Below are 20,396 nucleotides of genomic sequence, written 5' to 3'. Positions count from 1 at the left end.
CTAACTATTGATAACGGGACACTACTCTCCCATGCCCTCATTTGGCAATTGGAGGGTATTTAATTTAGCCTGTGTGGATGCTAAGAACAGATAGCACATTCACCAATTACCAGAACCCCAAGGCTTCCTAAGTGTTATTCATGGTTCAGACAAATAGCTGGATTAAAGAGTTATATTGCAGTTTCCTCTGCTTTCACATAAAACTCCCTCTAAAACTAAGACAACAATTCTGGGGGAGATGGACCAGGCTTTTTCCAGTACTGGCTTGTTTATTTTCTGAAAGCCCCCGCCCCCTCCCTTTTTGGCCACACCCTGCAGCATGCAGGATCTCAGTTTCCTTACCAGAGATCTGAAGCCCTGAAGCAAACTGTTTACAATAGCCAGGACCAGGAAGCAACCTAGATGTCCATCAGCAGACAATGGATAAGAAAGCTATGTTACATATACACAATGGAATATTACTCAGCTATTAAAAAGAATGCATTTGAATCAGTTCTGATGAGGTGGATGAAACTGGAGCCTATTATACAGAGCAGGGAAGTCAGAAAGAAAAACACCAATACAATATATTAACGCATATATGTGGAATTTAGAAAGATGGTAACGATGACCCTGTAAGTGAGACAGCAAAAGAGACACAGATGTAAAGAACAGACTTTTGGACTCTGTGGGAGAAGCCGCGGGTGAGATGATTTGAGTGAATAGCATTGAAACATGTATATTATCATATGTGAAATAGATCTCCAGTCTAGGTTCAATACATGAGGGTGCTCAGGGCTGGTGCACTGGGATGACCCTGAGGAATGGGATGCGGAGTGGGGTTGGAAGGAGGGGTTCAGGATGGGGAACACATGTACACCCATGGCTGATTCATGTGAATGTATGGCAAAAACCACCACAATATTGTAAAGTAATTAGCCTCCAATTAAAATAAATAAATAAATTTTTAAAAAGAGAGAGAGGGGGACTTCCCTGCTGGTCCAGTGGTTAAGATTTCACCTTCCAATGCAGGGGGTGCAAGTTCGATCCCTGCTTAGGTAGCTAGGATCTCACATGCCTCCTGGCCAAAAGAGCAGAACATGAAACAACAGAAGCAAAATTGTAACAAATTCAATAAAGACTTTAAAAAAATAAATAAAATAAAAAGAGAGGAAAAAAAGTCTTAACCACTGGATCACCAGGAAAGTCTTTCAAATGTAACTAAAAACACACAGTACTTCCTAACACATTTGAATATCACTTTATAGTATGCAAGACACTTTTATGTAATTAGAATTATTTGACTCCTGGAGTCTTTTTTCCTACTGAGATTCTTAGCAAAAGTTTGGCTTCCACTTCTAAATCCCTCATTCTGCTAAGCAGAATTGCAGTATTTCTCTCCTCTTTTCACTTTTAACTGTGGTTTCTAGATCTTTAGGAAGAGGAGGTGCATCATTGAGCATCTGGCCACTATCAGGGATCTATTGAGAAGTTCAACTGCAGGGTATGTCCTGCTACCAAAACATTTGGTCCAGCTTCTTCTTCTTCTGTCCCTTCTGCACCCATGGGCCATGAGTCTTCAGAATGATGACCCAATGGTCCAAGCCACTCTATTAATGAAAAAAAAAAGAACTAAGGAAAGAGTATACTTAAGACATTGGTGGCTGGTATTTTCATTTTTTAACAACAACAAAAGAAAACATACAATCATTAAAAACAGAATGAACGAAATGCTACAATTTCTATTTACTCAAGTAAATGAGATTCTTATTTTAATCTTGTGGATTGTAACATGATATCCATTAAATTATTTTAAAAAATGAAAAAAACTATTAGTATTTTCAAAAGACAATGTTATAGAAAAGATCCCATTCACACTAGGAGCAAAAGTTATAAAATACCAATAATATGCTTAATACAAATGTAAGGGACTTTTCTGGCAGTCCAGTTGGTAAGAATTGTTTCTTCCAATGCAGGGGATGCAGGTTTAATCCCTGCTCTGGGAACTAAGATCCCACGTGCCACGCAGTATGGCCAGAAAAATTATATATTAAAAAAAATGTGATAGAACCATGTATGAGGAAACACAGGATTTACTGAAGGTCTCAAAAGAAAAAAAACGGATGGAGATGTTCACTGTGTTTATAGATTTAAAAAGACGTGGCTATAAAATTTTCACCTTTCCAAATTTCCTCCATAGTCTATAAAACTACAGTCTAAGTTCTTAAGAGATTTTCTTCTGGAACTTTGACATGTTGATCCTAAATTCTGTCTGGAAGAGTAAATGAAGATGAATTGCCAAGAATTCATTTAAGAAGGAATATAATTAGGGAGGTTTTGCCCAAACAAACATGAAAACATATTCTAAAACTAGAGTAATTACATAGTCTGGTATTGGTAACTGATTCAAGAATAGAGAAAAGGGTCAAAGGAACAGAAGATGCTAGAAACAAATTACATATGTGAATTTAATATAGAATAGAGGTGGCACTTCAGAACAGAGCATGAAGATTGCATTATTTAATAACTTATTTTTAGAACCATTAAGTATCCATTGAAAAAAGTTATATGACCCCTCATGCCAGATAAGTAAGTTTCAGATGACACAAGGAGTGCAACTTCGAAAATACAGAAACATTCTAGAGAAAATATGTATGTGATTATATAATTTGGGGGTAAGAATGACAACAGGGTAAAGAACCACCACCACCTCCACAAAGAAAAAGACCCATTGCTTATGAATCCAGACCTCCAGTATTTTCCAGAGAGTTGTAGATCAGCCACTGGGAAAGTGGAATCATTTGGAACCCTTGTGAAAACTACATTCCTGAGCCTCATCCCAAACCTGCTGGATCACCTCCCCAGGTGAATGTGATACCCCACCATATGTCAGAGGCCTCTGGTCCAGGGTACACCACCAAAGTGGAGAAGGGGGAAGAAAGATTCAGGTTACAAGGCATTCACCAGGCTACGGCAGCCTTGCCATCACTGAAGGCTCCCAGGTGCTGTACATACAATGGTTCCTCTTTTGTAAAGTCCCCTGGGAACTATTTTCCTTTTTAAGGAAGTCAGCTGTATTAAACAAATTTCTCCCCCATCTCTCTCCTTTCTTCACACCAAAAAAAGCCCCCAAGCCTCTTAATTTCAGTCATTTGCTGCAGCATGGCAAAAATACATCCTAGTCAGCTTACTTTAGACATTGCATCAAATTGTGGCACAGTCATCAATTCTTAAATATCTACTCACAGTGACTCTCAGCACCGGCTTCTTTTAGAGTCACTCAGGAAGCTTTGCAAAGTCATACAGTGCCCCTGAGTTCCCCCCGCCAGGGAACCTCGATTTCAACTGGTCTAGGATTGACAGTTTTTAAAAAGATCCACAGGTGCTTCTTAACTGGACTGAGATCACTGGCCACGCTCAGAAACAACCCCAGCTCTCTGGAGTTTCACACCTCAATAAGACACAGAATCTTGACTGTTTTAATACAAGGTAAACTTGCTGTATGAGATAAGAGCATTCCAAGTAACGTGCCATGATATATGGGAGAGAGAGGAGTGTGCCCAGGAAGACTTCTTTAAGGGAATGGGATTTTGTGGAGCCTTGACCTAGAAAGTTGTCTAAGACTTGGGCATGGAGAGGCGGCACCCAGGCAGAGGAGTAAAAAAGGATCATCAGAAACCTTATTTGGTTAGTAACTACTTCATTGTCCCCCATAACTTCTCATATGAACTTTTAAATATATATATATACTTACTATATATACTGTACTTACTATACCACACATGCGTGCGTGCTAAGTCGCCTCAGTTGTGTCCAACTCTTTGCGACCCTATGGACTGTAGCCCACCAGACCCTTCTGTCCGTGAGACTCTCCAGGCAAGAATACTGGAGTGGGTTGCCATTTCTTTCTCCAGGGGATCACCCTGACACGGGGATTGAACCCGCGTCTTTTATGTCTCCTGCCTTGGCAGGTAAGTTCTTTACCACTAGCGCCACTTGGGAAACTCCCTTAAATGAAAATGAAATGAAGTCGCTCAGTCGTGTCCGACTCTTTGTGACCCCATGGACTGTAGCCCATCAGGCTCCTCTGTCCATGGGATTTTCCAGGCATCAATACTGGAGTGGGTTGCCAATGCCTTCTCCAGCGGATCTTCCCAACCCAGGGATCGAACCTGGGTCTCCCGCGTTGTAGGCAGATGCTCTACTGTCTGAGCTACCAGGGGCGCCACTTGGGAAACTCCCTTAGTGTACTATAATACTATAGTAAATACTATATGTCATATATATATATGTATATGTACACACACACTATATACATATATATGCCTGCCTTATTATTTCTTGCAATTATTTTTGTCTTTTTTTAATCTATTTTTAATTTGAGGATAATTACTTTACAATATTGTGTTGGGTTTCTACCGTACATCAACATGAGTCAGCCATAGGTATACATATATTTCCTCCCTCTTGAACTTCCCTCCCACCTTCCACCCCATCCCACCCCTCTACATTGTCACAGAACACTGGATTTGAGCTCCTTATGTCAGACAGCAAATTCCCACTATTTCTTGCAATTATAATCTTCCAACTTATAAGACTTTTGTCATGTGTATGAAATGGAAATAATGATGTGTTCATCATGTTTCTAGACAAGGCTGTGCTTCCTCCTCCCAGCCTGGGGATAAAGCAGAGGAGGATGTCTTTCTCCCAGCCTGGTAATGCACTTCCAATGATCCATCATGTAAAAAGGGTGAACTGAACTTATTCTACTCAGAAAATTCAAATACAATAAGCTTACTTTATATTACTCAACCAATTAGAGAGGAAGGTGATGAGACATTTTGCCAAGAACTTTTCAAACAGCCAAGCTGTCCTGTCCAAATTCAACAAATAAATTACTAATAAACTTCATTCTGTGATCTCTCTACCCTGACATTCGTTCCTCTCCAAATCAGTAGATGTCAAAGTCTGAAGTTGGGCAGAGGAAGTTGAGATGTGTCTATTTCCCTGAAACATTTCTAACCTTACTCAATTGATCCCAATTTGGATGTATTTCCTTAACAAACTGTCTTTGAGTTACATGTTGCCTATTAAGAGACTGGAGATAAGTGGTATGGTTTCCCTAAAGTCTAGTCAGCCAAGACTTGAAAAATGCTAATGTACTAACTATATTGGGGATAGTTGTCTCTAGCTTTGGGGAGAGGCAGGAGAGCCAGGAGGAGGGGTATCTAGTATCAAGCTTCAGCCTTGTTAGGGTTGTGAAACTTCACATACTCTCAGTGATTGGATTAGAAGCATGCTATAATATTCAATTTTTTGGTAACAGAGTTCATTTGGGGCTTCCCAGGTGGCACAATGATAAAGAATCCACCCGCTAATACAGGAGACACAAGAGACATGGGTTTGATACCTGGGTCAGGAAGATCCCCTGGGGGGAGGAAATGGCAACCCACTCTAGTATTTTGCCTGGGAAATCCCATGGACAGTGGAGCCTGGAGGGCTACAGTCCATAGGGTCGCCAAAGGTCAGACACAATTGAGCAACTGAGCGTACACACGCACAGTTCATTTACAATATCGCGTTAATTTCAGATGTTATATACGTATGTATATATCTGCACTTTTTTCTTGATTTTTCGATTATAGTTTATTATAAGATATTGAACATAGTTCTCTGCACTGTACAGAAAATGCTTGTATTGGTAAAATCGCTATATTGGTAGCATGCATCTGTTAATCTCGTACTCCCAGTTCATCCCCCAGCAATGTTCTTATTAATACTCAATGTAGGCTTCCCTGGTGGCTCAGTGGTAAAGAATTTGCCAGGAGACATGGGTTCAATCCCTGGGTCCGGAAGAGCTCACATGCCTCGGAGCAACTAAGCTCCTGGGCCACAGCTGTTGAGCCTGTGCTCTAGAATCCAGGAGCGCAAGGACTGAAGGCCACACCCTAGAGCCGTGCAACAAGAGAAGCCACTGCAATGAGAAACCACCACAACTAGAGAGGAGCCTGTAACAAAGACTCAGCACAACGAAAAGGGAATAAACAAAATTATGTTTTAAATAGTACTCAATGTATTACCACCAGAAAAGAGAATAAAAACTAATCTCATTTCCTTTTTTTAAATAAATTAAACTCAAGTAGTTGCTGTTCAGTTGCTAAGTTGTGTCCTACTCTTTGTGACCCCCAAGGACTGTAGCCCACCCGGCTCCTCTGTCCTCAGTGCCAGGAAACAATGAGGGGGAAGACACCTCTTTCCTGATCACCAGGCCGGCTCCTGCCTCTGGCTCAGGGTGGAACAAATCTACTACAGTTGCCCGAGGTGGCTCCTGAGTCACCTCCACACCCCTGCGAGGGGACACACTGAGTCATGTGGCATTAACTGCTAGAAGCATACTTGAGGTATGAAAACTGGAGTTTTAAGAACTGAGCAGAAGAAAAAGAAGGGACACAAAGATCAAAAAGGACAAAGTTCATAGCATCCATCAGTCAAAAAACCATAGATGACAGAAAGAGAAACTAACTAGGTGATACCATCTCTGCCCCCAGGGATCATAGGCATTCCTTCACAGAGACGATGCCTGACCCGAAAGCAACCATAATACTCCACGTAAGTGCTATGGAAAAGCTGTGAATGACACAGGAACACAAAAGACCAAAGGGAAAGACAGTAAATTCTGAGTGGTACTGCTGTTGTTTAGTTGCTGAGTCATGTCAAACTCTGCGATCCCACGGACTGCAGCCCACCAGACTCCTGTCCATGCGATGGTTCAATCAAGAATACGAGAGCTGCGACTTCCTTCTCCAGGAGATCTTCCTGACCCAGGGATCAAACCTGCATCTCCTGCGTCAGCAGGGGGATTCTTTACTACTCAGCCACCAGGGAAGCCCCTCTGAGGTGTATAAAGAAACATAAATTATTTCTGATCTCAAGGGGCTTATAGTCTCTCAGGAGAGTATGACTCATATACACACAGATAGCAATGAAAGATTACATATTCAGTTCAGTTTAGTTCAGTCGCTCAGTCGTGTCCGACTCTTCGCAACCCCATGAATCGCAGCACGCCAGGCCTCCCTGTCCATCACCAACTCCCAGAGTTCACTCAGACTCACGTCCATCGAGTCAGTGATGCCATCCAGCCATCTCATCCTCTGTCGTCCCCTTCTCCTCCTGCCCCCAATCCCTCCCAGCATCAGAGTCTTTTCCAATGAGTCAACTCTTCACATGAGGTGGCCAAAGTACTGCAGTTTCAGCTTTAGCATCATTCCTTCCAAAGAAATCCCAGGGCTGATCTCCTTCAGAATGGACTGGTTGCATCTCCTTGCAGTCCAAGGGACTCTCAAGAGTCTTCTCCAACACCACAGTTCAAAAGCATCAATTCTTCGGCGCTCAGCCTTCTTCACAGTCCAACTCTCACATCCATACATGACCACAGGAAAAACCATAGCCTTGACTAGATGGACCTTTGTTGGCAAAGTAATGTCTCTGCTTTTGAATATGCTATCTAGGTTGGTCATAACTTTCCATCCAAGGAGTAAGCATCTTTTAATTTCATGGCTGCAGTCACCATCTACAGTGATTTTGGAGCCCCCAAAAATAAAGTCTGACACTGTTTCCACTGTTTCCCCATCTATTTCCCATGAAGTGAGGGAACCGGATGCCATGATCTTCGTTTTCTGAATGTTGAGCTTGAAGCCAACTTTTTCACTCTCCACTTTCACTTTCATCAAGAGGCTTTTGAGTTCCTCTTCACCTTCTGCCATAAGGGTGGTGTCATCTGCATATCCAAGGTGATCGATATTTCTCCCGGCAATCTTGATTCCAGCTTGTGCTTCTTCCAGCCCAGCGTTTCTCATGATGTACTCTGCATAGAAGTTAAATAAGCAGGGTGACAATATACACCTTGACGTACTCCTTTTCCTATTTGGAACCAGTCTGTTGTTCCATGTCCAGTTCTGACTGTTGCTTCCTGACCTGCATACAAATTTCTCAAGAGGCAGGTCAGGTGGTCTGGTATTCCCATCTCTTTCAGAATTTTCCACAGTTTATTGTGATCCACACAGTCAAAGGCTTTGGCATAGTCAATAAAGCAGAAATAGATGTTTTTCTGGAACTCTCTTGCTTTTTCGATGATCCATCGGATGTTGGCAATTTGATCCCTGTTTCCTCTGCCTTTTCTAAAACCAACTTGAACATCAGGAAGTTCACGGTTCATGTACTGCTGAAGCCTGGCTTGGAGAATTTTGAGCATTACTTTACTAGCATGTGAGATGAGTGCAATTGTGTGGTAGTATGAGCATTCTTTGGCATTGCCTTTCTCTGGGATTGGAATGAAAACTGACCTTTTCCAGTCCTGTGGCCACTGCTGAGTTTTCCAAATTTGCTGGCATATTGAGTGCAGCACTTTCACAGCATCATCTTTCAGGATTTGAAATAGCTCAACTGGAACTCCATCACCTCCAATCTTAATAATAAGATTACATATTATTAAGTACTAAATAAATAACTCCAAGACTTGGGCAAGGACGAGAAGAAGGAGTGATATTAGCGAGCCAAATCAAAGGTTTTCCAGGAAATGAGACTTTATTTGGACCTCAAAGTTTTTGATAAATGACAAGAAAGGGAAAGGAAGTCCAGTCATGGAAACTGGCCTGACCAAGGAGTATATTCCAGCCAGGCTATACAATATGAACATGAAAATCAGCTCATCATTCATTCATCCAATCAGTTTTTACTGAGCACCTACAGCATGCAGGCAGGCTTCCTAGGTAGTGCTAGTAGTCAAGAATCCAATGCAATGCAGAAGATGCAAGAGACTAGAGTTCGATCCCTGGACCGGGAAGATCCCCTGGAGGAGGAAATGGCAACCCATTCCAGTATTTTCTCCTGGAAAATTTCATGGACAGAGGAGCCTAGCAGGCTATAGTTCATGGGGCTGCAGAGAGTCAGACACAACTGAGCGACTGAATGTGGGCACTATGCTAAGAGCTAATACTGCAGTCTAGGCATTCGGGTGGCCCTTATCAAGTTTACATATTCCAGAAGGACTACTGGAAAATAAGAGTTGGACAGAGGCAGCCTGGAGTAGATTTGAGACAGAACTGCATGTTGGGCTAAAGCCTATTCTCAGTAAGAGCTGAGAATTTTTGAGTAAGAGTGACAGGTGCAAAGCTCTATTTACCAGGAAGACGACTCTGGCAATGCTGCTTCTGTGAATTACAGGGAGAAGAGTGAAGATCACTTAAGAAACTCTTGGCCGGTCCCAGTGTAAGACAATGCAGATTCAAACTAGCACAACAGCTGTGAAGAGGAAAGCAGAGCCATGTGAAGACATACTCATGGGGCTTGGGAACCAACAGGAATCTGGAAGGGAGAGGAACAACAGACAAGGACCCTGATGTCTCCAGGCTAGGTGTCTGAGGGAATTCTAAAAGGGAAACTTTTAGTTGCACTTCCTCCAGCCTCAGGGCTGGAATGTTCTGGAGGCTGGGCACTCTAACCTGAAGCCCATCTATCTCCTGCCTCAGGCTCTCTTCAATGCGTTTCTCTCTTTTCACGATATTGACATTCCCCAGTCTGGATTTCAAGGCTATGGTTTTTCCTGTGGTCATGTATGGATGTGAGAGTTGGACTGTGAAGAAAGCTGAGCGCCGAAGAATTGATGCTTTTGAACTGTGGTGTTGGAGAAGACTCTTGAGAGTCCCTTGGACTGCAAGGAGATGCAACCAGTCCATTCTGAAGGAGATCAGCCCTGGGATTTCTTTGGAAGGACTGATGCTAAAGCTGAAACTCCAATACTTTGGCCACCTCATGTGAAGATTTGACTCACTGGAAAAGACTCTGATGCTGGGAGGGATTGGAGGCAGGAGGAGAAGGGGACGACAGAGGATGAGATGGCTGGATGGCATCACCGACTAGATGGACATGAGTTTGGGTGAACTCTGGGAGATGGTGATGGACAGGGAGGCCTGGCGTGTTGAGATTCACTGGGGTGGTGAAGAGTCGGACATTACTGAGAGACTGAACTGAAGTCTGGATCTCTTTCTTCCCTCCCCAGCCTGATAAAATCTGCTCTCAGGCAGCTTTAGAAGATTAGACAGACTAGTTCACAGTGACATGTCATTAACTGACAAATGCAGTAGTCCTCAAAGGAATCAGTAAAAGCAGAAAGCTCAACATCAACAACAGCCCTAGAGGAGACATCCGGAGTGGAAAGTTTTCCAGGCATTTTGCAGAGAACCACCATTCCCGTGTGTCTACTTCAGGACAGCCATCTCTGGAACTGCCTGGGAAAAACCTTTTCCCTCAGTCCCACCCCTGAGCAAAACCCTGACATTTTTGCTTCAGCAAGATAATTAGAGATTATTGATTACATTCCTGAAAGCTCAAGGTGTTCAACTGCATCCTTAACCTTGAGAGGTGATCTCCTGGAGGACAGCCATCAGAATTTCCCGGGGGACGGGGGGTGTTTACAATCATGTTACCTTGCTTGGGTTGCAATGCTCCAATGCAGTGCTTTGCATCACCTAGAAATCTTACTAAAATACATATTCAGAATCAGTAGGTCTGGGGGGTGGGAGGACAGGGTGGGCTGAAGTTCTGCAGTTCTAACATCCCAAGTGATGCCCATGCTGCCTTGATGTACTTGAGTATGTGTCTAGGATAGACAGCTCCTCTCCAAAGCAGAGAGTAGGAGTAGGTTACTTCACTCACATATTGTTTCCTCTTCTGTAAACCAAGAAAAATAATCTGTGTGTATGTGTGTGCTCAGTTGTCTCTGACTCTAGCCTGCCAGGCTCCTCTGGCCAAAAGATTTTCCAGGCAAGAATACTGGAGTGGGTTGCCATTTCCTTCTCAGGGGATCTTCCTGACTGAGGGATCAAACCCGCATCTCTCGCACTCCCTGAATTGGCAAAAGGATTCTTAACTGCAGCCACCTGGGAAGCCCAAGGAAAATAATACTTATCTCAAAAGAGGTTTTACAAATGCTGGATGATCCAGAGGAGCTCCACAGTAACTGTTAATTTCAATAGCAGATTCCCTATTCTTCAGCGGTGTAGATAACTGTTAAATTCACCGCCTAACCTTCCTGCCCCATCCCCCCAATGCTAAGGTCTCTAGAAGAAATTACTAAGAATGCAAAACACAGAAAACTCTCAAAAACTAGAAAAGCCATAGAAAAGTCTTTATCATCATGTAATCTTGCATAATCTTCACTCTGAAGTGTGAAGTCAAGTGGGCCTTAGGAAGCATTACTACAAATAAAGCTAATGGAGGTGATAGAATTGAAGCTGAACTATTTCAAATTCTAAAAGATGATGCTGTGAAAGTGCTGCACTCAATATGCCAGCAAATTTGGAAAATTTAGCAGATGCCACAGGACTGGAAAAGGAAAATTTTCATTCCAGTTCCAAAGAAAGGCAATGTCAAAGAATGCTCACATTACTATACAATTGCATTCATTTCACATGCCAGCAAGATTATGCTCAAAATCCTTCAAGCCAGGCTTCAGCACTACACGATCTGAGAAATTCCAGATGTACAAGCTGGATTTAGAAAAGGCAGAAGAACCAGAGATCAAATTGCCAACATCCGCTGGATCATTGAAAAAGCAAGAGTTTCAGAAAAAAATTTATTTCTGCTTTACTGACTATGCGAATGCATTTGACTGTGTGGATCACAACAAACTGTGGAAAATTCTCAATGAGATGGGAATATCAGACCACCTTACCTGTCTCCTGAGAAACCTGTATACAGGACAAGCAGCAACAGTTAGAACTGGACATGGAACAATGGACAGGTTCCAAATTGGGAAAGGAGTACATCAAGGCTGTATATTGTTACCCTGCTTATTTAACTTCTATGCAGAGTACATCATGAGAAATGCCAGGCTGGATGAATCACAAGCTGGAATCAAGATTGCCAGGAGAAATATCAATGACCTCAGATATGCAGATGATACCACTCTAAGGGCAGAAAGTAAAGAGGAAGTAAAGAGCCTCTGAAAGGTGAAAAAGGAGAGTAAAGAAGCTGGATTAAAACTCAACATGTAAAAAACAAAGATCATGGCATCTGGTCCTATCACTTCATGGCAAACAGATGGGAGAAATGTGGAATCAGTGTCAGATTTCATTTTCTTGGGCTCCAAAATCAATGTGGACAGTGACTGCAGCCATGATATTAAAAGATGCTTGCTCCTTGGAAAAATAGCTATGACAAACCTAAACAGTGTATCAACTTTGACACAGACATCAACTTTGCCCACAAATGTCTGTGTAGTCAAAGCTATGGTTTTTCCAGTAATCATGTATGGATGTGAGAATTGGACCATAAAGAAGGCTGAATACCGAAGAACTGACACTTTCGAACTGTGGTGCTGGAGAAGACTCTTCAGAGTCCCGTGGACAGCAAGGAGATCAAACCAGTCAATCCTAAAAGAAATCAACCCTGAGTACTCACTGGAAAGATTAATGTTGAAGCTCCAATACTTTGGCCACCTGATGCAAAGAGCTAACTCATTGGGAAAGACCCTGATGCTGGGAAAGAGTGACAGCAAGAGAAGGGAGTGACAGAGGTTGAGATGGTTGGATGGCATCACTGACTCAATGGTCATGAGTTTGAGCAAACTCAGAGAGACAGTTAAGGACAGAGAAGCCTGGTGTGCTGCAGATCATGGGGTCGCAAAGAGTGGGATACAGCTTAAGAGACTAAACAACAACAATCTTGCATAACTACAAACGCATTCCAAAATAGCATTATCCTTTATTTGTCCAAGTGATTTATAACATTAAGATCTACTACACAATTTCCCAGCTCTGAAATTCCCAAACTTCAGTTTGGAGGGAAAGAAACCATTTCTTTTCTAAAGAGGTCAGCATACCTAGATTTAACCAAAGTAATGCTCAAAATTCTCCAAGCCAGGCTTCAGCAATACGTAAACCATGAACTTTCTGATGTTCAAGCTGGTTTTAGAAAAGGCAGAGGAACCAGAGATCAAACTGTCAACATCCGCTGGATCATGGAAAAAGCAAGAGAGTTCCAGAAAAACATCTATTTCTGCTTTATTGACTATGCCAAAGCCTTTGACTGTATGGATCACAATAAACTGTGGAAAATTCTGAAAGAGATGGGAATACCAGACCACCTGACCTGCCTCTTGAGAAACCTGTATGCAGGTCAGGAAGCAACAGTTAGAACTGGACATGGAACAACAGACTGGTTCCAAATAGGAAAAGGAGTACGTCAAGGCTGTATATTGTCACCCTGCTTATTTAACTTATATGCAGAGTACATCATGAGAAATGCTGGGCTGGAACAAACACAAGCTGGAATCAAGATTGCCAGGAGAAATATCAATAACCTCAGATATGCAGATGACACCACCCTTAAGGCAGAAAGTGAAGAGGAACTAAAAAGCCTCTTGATGAAAGTGAAAGAGGAGAGTGAAAAAGTCGCCTTCAAGCTCAACATTCAGAAAACGAAGATCATGGCATCCGGTTCCCTCACTTCATGGGAAATAGATGGGGAAACAGTGGAAACAGTGTCAGACTTTATTTTGGGGGGCTCCAAAATCACTGTAGATGGTGACTGCAGCCATGAAATTAAAAGATGCTTACTCCTTGGAAGGAAAGTTATGTCCAACCTAGATAGCATATTCAAAAGCAGAGACATTACTTTGCCAACAAAGGTCTGTCTAGTCAAGGCTATGGTTTTTCCTGTGGTCATGTATGGATGTGAGAGTTGGACTGTGAAGAAGGCTGAGCGCCAAAGAATTGATGCTTTTGAACTGTGGTGTTGGAGAAGACTCTTGAGAGTCCCTTGGACTGCAAGGAGATCCAACCAGTCCATTCTGAAGGAGGTCAGCCCTGGGATTTCTTTGGAGGCTGAAACTGCAGTACTTTGGCCACCTCATGCGAAGAGTTGACTCACTGGAAAAGACTCTGATGCTGGGAGGGATTGGGGGCAGGAGGAGAAGGGGACGACAGAGGATGAGATGGCTGGATGGCATCACTGACTCGATGGACATGAGTCTGAGTGAACTCCGGGAGTTGGTGATGGACAGGGAGGCCTGGAGTGCTGCGATTCATGGGGTTGCGAAGAGTCGGACACGACTGAGCAACTGAACTGAACTGAGTGTATTTAAGCTTCTTCAGCATTCAAATTTCCTTTTCCCAAAAGTCAGACTCCACCCTGCATTGACAATGACTCCTGAAATACATTATACAGCTGTGTGACAAACTTAGAAAAATGTATTTACTACATGAACCAGAACAGTTTTACACTTGGAATTCTTTGTCTCAGGTGAAGAGGCAAAGCTTCTCTACATTTCTACATTTTGAAAAGCAAACCACAGCTCTATAAATGCCAGGATAAATATCAGCATTCCCTGGCATGCATTCATCTTTTAACCCCAAAACCAAAGTACGTGAGCCAAGTGGACATAATTACATAAATATCTGGCTCCAAAATAATCTACAGTTTGTTGTACATATATAGTGTATAACTTTTTTTAATTCTCTCCCTTTTTCTCACTTTCCCCACCCTATACCCAGAAAAACTCATATTTAGAGAAAGCCACACCTATCACTAAGGGTGACCAACCTTTCAAAAAAACATTAAGAGCAAACATTTAGAGCCATTTAAACCCCAAGGAAATGCCAGGGCACTGGAAAGTTCTAACCCTCAATGCAAATGAAGCTACTGGAATTTGTAAGGAGCAAAATAAACAAAACAATTAAGCTATTAGCATATCTCCTAGGAGACAATCTGGCCTTCGGAGAAGAGCAAAGCCTGATCCCACTTGGGCAAGGTGAGTGGTTAGTTTGACTACCGAAAAACAAAGGCATTAAATACTCCTCTTTCAACCAGGATAGATAAAACCTTTCTCAAGAAATTTTACATAGCTGAACAAGAAAAACCTTCTTACTGTATGTTAATCTGGCAGTGATCCTTTACATCACCAAAACCTGCCTAACCACTCTCCTGCAACAGTGAAGAAAAGCCCTAAACAGAGGTCACCAGTCACACCTGATATTAAAAGTTTCTGTTTGGAGATGGGAACTTTTCCTTAGAAAGGGGACTGGTGAATTTTGTCCCCATTTCTGGCTGCAGAGTTGCACCAGGCCTTAAGGGGACAAGTTGGGACTGGCTGTGTGGCCTTAGGCAATCACCCCGCCTCTTCTGATCCCAGCTGAAGGAAGGCTGGAATAAAAGGAGTGAGGGTGAGCTGCAGAAGCCCACCCAGCTCCCACTATCCTGTTCTATTAAAAGAAAACACAAAAGGAAGCCCTACTGGTTTTATTTGAGGTGGCTATTTTTATCTTGGAAACACTTCCAGTTTGCAATGAGTTAATCACCTACTTTAAATCACTCATCAATTCAACGGCGCCTGCATCGAGACAACCATTCAACCTCTGTACCATTTTGGCCTAGTGGGAAGTTTGGTTCTATGCAACAAATTCTCTGATGCTGCTTCGTGCCAGATGTCAAGAGTGGTAGTGAAAATATAAAAAATAAGCGTGATGCAGTGGCCCCTCAGGGAGTTTACAGCCCAATGAGACAGAACAATAGGTGTATTTATTGAAATAATATCACTGAAAAATCTCCCATTGGTAGAAAGGCCCCAACTTACCTTGCCTGTCTCATCCATGGAGTTCCTGGTCTGCAAGCCACCCAAATCTCCTCACTCCAAGTGTTCTAACTGGTGATCACAATACATATGTTCCCCGACTCTGTAAGTTACCGGACTTCTTCCCTTCTCTCCTGCCTCATTTTGGAGGTCCCTTCTATACTCTGGAAGGCTTAGAATACCTCACCCATCCACCTGGAGCTGATTGAACATGGAAAACTTATACTCCACAAAGCTCAAAAGGTGCCTATCTGTCTATTTTGTTGGTTGATGAGTTCCAGTACAAAGATTTCATGAGGACAGTCTGAATTTGGAGGCCCTATGAATTTCAAATATCCTCATTCACCCCGTCCTCCAAAACCACCTGCAATTAAAAAAAAAAAAAAAAAAAGCCTATTGTCTGCTTCAAAATCCTGTTTCAACTCCTTCAATTCCTTCTCCCATCTCCTATCTCTGCCAATTTCTCAAACATCTACACTTAGGAAAATCACTGGTAACCTACACAATAGATGTAGCTTTCTAGAACTATTTTCACAGACTGAAAGAGCTGCAGGGGAAGGCTGTCTGCCCTGGTTTCAACATTATAGCTGGCTGGCGAGTGAAGAAAACCATGCTGATGGGCAGAATGACTCCCCAGCTTTTGGTGAATGAGTGGCTCTCCTTTCAGGTCCCCTTTGAAGCATCTCTCTGCTTCTTCCCCTTTCTGTCCTCACTATTCCATCTTCCAAAGGACATGCTGAATGAAGTGAGGAGTGACACCTACATCAGACAACTTCAGCATTCACACTAAAATCAAAGCTCCAGTGACATTTGAATTGCACGGCTCTTTCATGGATCCCTTCCTCCCCTGTTTCATTACATTAGCTGAATGGCTAAGAGCTGCAGTTCACTGGTGTGCAATTTAAGAGTGCTTCACTGTGTTGGCAGTTCTGCACTCTACTTTTGTCCCTCAAGATAAAAGCCTAGGGAGCAGTTTGAACAAATGTATAACTCACAGCAGAAGGAAATGCAAGCATTTCTCCTCCAATACTACACTTAAAAATAGTACTATATACACCAAGTATGTGTGCGTTATGTGCTTAGTCGCTCAGTCGTGTTCGACTCTTGCAACCGCATAGACTGTAGCCTGCCAGGCTCCTCTGTCCATGGGATTCTCCAGGCAAGAGTACTGGAGTGGGTTGCCATTCCTTCTCCACGGGATCTTCCCAACCCAGGAATCAAACCTGGGTCTCCTGCACTGCAGGCAGATTATTTACTGACTGAGTTACGAGGGAAGCACTGAGTATCACAAGTCCCAAAATGGAGGTGGAACACAAAGATGAAGAAGAAACAACTCTACCTGAAAAGTGGCTGATCAGAAGGGAAGATTAAATGTCCATAAACAGTCAGGAGATCTTTGCAGATCAACAGTTCTGGGGTTTCGAAGATACCTTCCAACTAGGAGACTCAAGAAGGTAGAAGTGGGGCTGACTTCCAAGGAGATTTTAAACCATTGGGTTGGGGAAGGGGAAGGAACTGATGGCTTCCAGACATTAGCCAGAGAAAGGTGAGATTATCCAAGCCTGCAAGGGGCACAGCAAGTAGCAGAATTTGGCCAGGAAACCTCGGTGAGAGACAAGACAAAAAGGGCAGGTTAAAGCTGAATTGCACAGGTGGAATGCATAGGACTTGGCAGGTGGTAGAATTTTGCAATTCATTACATCTTAGCCTATATAAAACACACCTTTGCCAATGGTCATAAATAGAACTACTGCAAAAACTGAAGATGACTCATAGTCATAGCCCCAAGAGGAGAGTGCCTTATTGTCTCTGTAGATGATGCTCATTTCCCACTGGCTGCTGAGTGCTAAACCCTCTTTCTCCTTGGAGGAGGAGGAGAAAGAGGGTTCCAAGATGGGAGGAGGGTGCTCCCCTTCTTTTGGCAGCCTCAATAATGTGTGCTCATTTATACAGTTTTCACTTGCTTACATTTTCTGCTCTTTGCAACCCTCCTCCTCTCAGGATGCAAGATAGATGGAGAATGTGGTTAGGGCTTGGGGGCAGAGAAGAGAAAGCAAGAAGGAAGAGGCTACCACAACTCCAATTTTTTCCTTACACCCCAAGTGCTAGTCTTATAGAACAGAAACAGAGCACAAAACTCTGCTCCAGAGTCCAGTTACTAGAGTCCAGCAATTTCCTTCTTATGTGTCCTCAATTAGTTAATATTAATTTTATAATAATAATGAATCCTCATCAGGGAAACAATAAGCATTTGAGTGTTTACACTCAAATCATTACACTCAAATGTCAAACCATTATGCCCTTGATTTATATTTGAGGTCTGTACTGGACATATTTCTCTTCATGATCACAAGAGAATATAAAAATCTAATAAAAGACTAACACTGTAACTATTTTTATGCTTTACAACTATTCTGAAAAATCAAATTAGTTGCCAACAAATAATACTGACCATTGTTTCGTGGTAACTTATGTTGGTTTAATCTTAGTAAATTGGGAAAGTATCTCTGGGAATCTTACAAAGTTATTTTAACTCAGTACTTTCAACTTTCCTTCTCTGTAAAGCATTATTACATTAGCTTTTCAAACATTTCCAGTAAAATCAGGTTTAGGAGCAAGATCCTAGACAAGAGACTTGTACTCTAAGGCCACCTCTTCTATTAACTTGCCAAGTGAACTTGGTCAGGCTACTTAAACTCTCTGGACCTTAGAGAGTCATTTGGGTGGGCCATGGACCACTTTAGGGACTTAAGAATTCTTCTTCCAGGAAAAGAAGTGCACACATCAATACAGACACAAACTTCAGTGTACAGTTTCCTAACCCCTCCTCCCTTCTCCTTCAACTCCTTCTGGGACAACTCTCATCTTGATATTCTATGTTTAAAGGTATCTAATTATTGAAAGAAATAATTATTTGCATAGCCAGCACCATGATACAGGTACAGATCAGAAGAAATGAAGTGACAGATAAGCATGAATTGACCCTGAAAATCCTATCTAAATTTAGGTAGTTTCTGAGTAGAGCTAGGATTGTAGAGTGGGAGGCCACCCATGCCCTGCACACCAAAACTATGAATGCTGAGATACCAGCGCCAGATATTCTTGTGGACACAATGAGGCCAAATTTTAAGGAGTCCACCCAGTGACTGGAGATGTCTACATTATTCTGTAAAACAAAGCCCAAAAGAGTGAAAAGAAAGCTACTTACTTTGGTTATGAAATACACCCCTTCTTCCAACCCGAAGAGAAGATAGTACCAAGAGCTGAGAGCTGAGTTTTCCTTTATTTAAATGCCAGTGTGATACAGATAGTTAAGAAGATTGGAATAATTATGTCAAAAAAATCAAGACACCTAGAAGAAACCTATAAACATACAACCTACCAAGACTGGATCACGAAGAAATAGAAAATCTGAACAGATCAATTACTAATGAGATTAAATCAGTAATCCCAAACCTAACAAAAGAATTTCCAAAACCAGATGGCTTTACTGGTGAATTTTACCAAATATTTAAGGAAGAATGAATACCAATCCTTCTCAAATTCTTCTCAAAAATAGAAGAGGAAGGAACACTTCCAAACTCATTTGATAAGGCCAGCATTATGCTAATATATCCTCAACAAAATACTAAAAAACTGAACTCAGTAATATAGGAAAAGAGAATTCCCTGGAAGTCCAGTGGTTAGGACTTGGCACTTTCACTGTTAGGACCTGGGTTCAATCCCTGGGAAACTAAAATCTTGCAAGCTGTGAGAAAAAAAAAAAAAAAAGATGAAGAAAAAAAGAAATAATAATAATATATAAAAAGTTCATACACCATGATCAAGTGGGATTTATTCCAGGGATGCAAGGATGGTTCAACATCTGCAAAGCAATCAACGTGATACATCACATTAACAAAGTAGAGAAAGTAAGTTAGGCAATGAATTTTCTCCTCATTTGTGTAGTTAAAATTTTTCCATTGAAAAAGAGAAAAATCAAAGTGAAAGTGTCACAGGTTAATGGATTTTTTTGTTGTTGAAATCTGTGCAGCACAAAGTTAAGTTAATCCTACTCAATTCACAGGTTGTTGAGGCATCCAGATAGCACAGTCTGTGGCACACAGAATAAGGAAGTGACACCAATATGGGTTATTCTGGGAACCATCATATAATCCAGAAGACATGACTTTCATCCAAGACAAAAAAAGTATTTTTGTGTGTGAAGAATGTCTTTCCCCACATGGACAACGAAGGGCTGGCCAAAAAGGCAGAATTAGGCAGTGAACAGCATTGTCCCCACCTGTTCCAAACAGTATCGGTCCACTATTATTTCCTATTTCCAACAGGCCATCCAGTCCAGTCTGGTTTGGCATGATGCACTGCTCTCCAAGTCTGGCCTTAATCGTGAAATGTTTATTTTTCACAAAGCTCCCTTTAACAGAAAAAAATTTTTTTTTATTTTTCATGTTGTTGTTAGTTTCTGCTTTTGCTTTTTTTTTCAAAAAAGAAATATCAATTTAAAAATCATATTGACGGGCTTCCCCAGTGGTACAGTGGCTAAGAATCCACCTGCCAAGGCAAGGGACACAGGTTCTATTCCTGGTCTGGGAAGATCCCACATGCCTCATGGGCAATTAAAGCCTGTAAGACACAACTACTGAGCTCACACGCTAGAGCCTGGGAGCTGCAACTACGGAGCCCACGTGCTGCAATTACTGACACCCACATGCCTAGCATAGCCTGTGTTCCACAATATAAGAGAAGCCACCGCAATGAGAAACCACGCACCAAAACTAGAGTGGCCCCT

At 42.1% G+C, this 20,396-nt stretch overlaps 1 protein-coding gene across 1 annotated transcript in view; it reads right to left on the bottom strand.

Moving 5' to 3' along the window:
* The window catches only part of MYO1E (myosin IE), a 220,568-nt gene that overhangs the window by 188,129 nt on the left and 12,043 nt on the right, over positions 1–20,396 (bottom strand). The gene's annotated exons all lie outside the window — the stretch shown is intronic.

Source organism: Bos javanicus, chromosome 10 (genome assembly GCF_032452875.1).
Source record: "Bos javanicus breed banteng chromosome 10, ARS-OSU_banteng_1.0, whole genome shotgun sequence".
NCBI lineage: Eukaryota > Metazoa > Chordata > Mammalia > Artiodactyla > Bovidae > Bos > Bos javanicus.
This window is presented reverse-complemented; position numbering and strand designations above follow the sequence as displayed.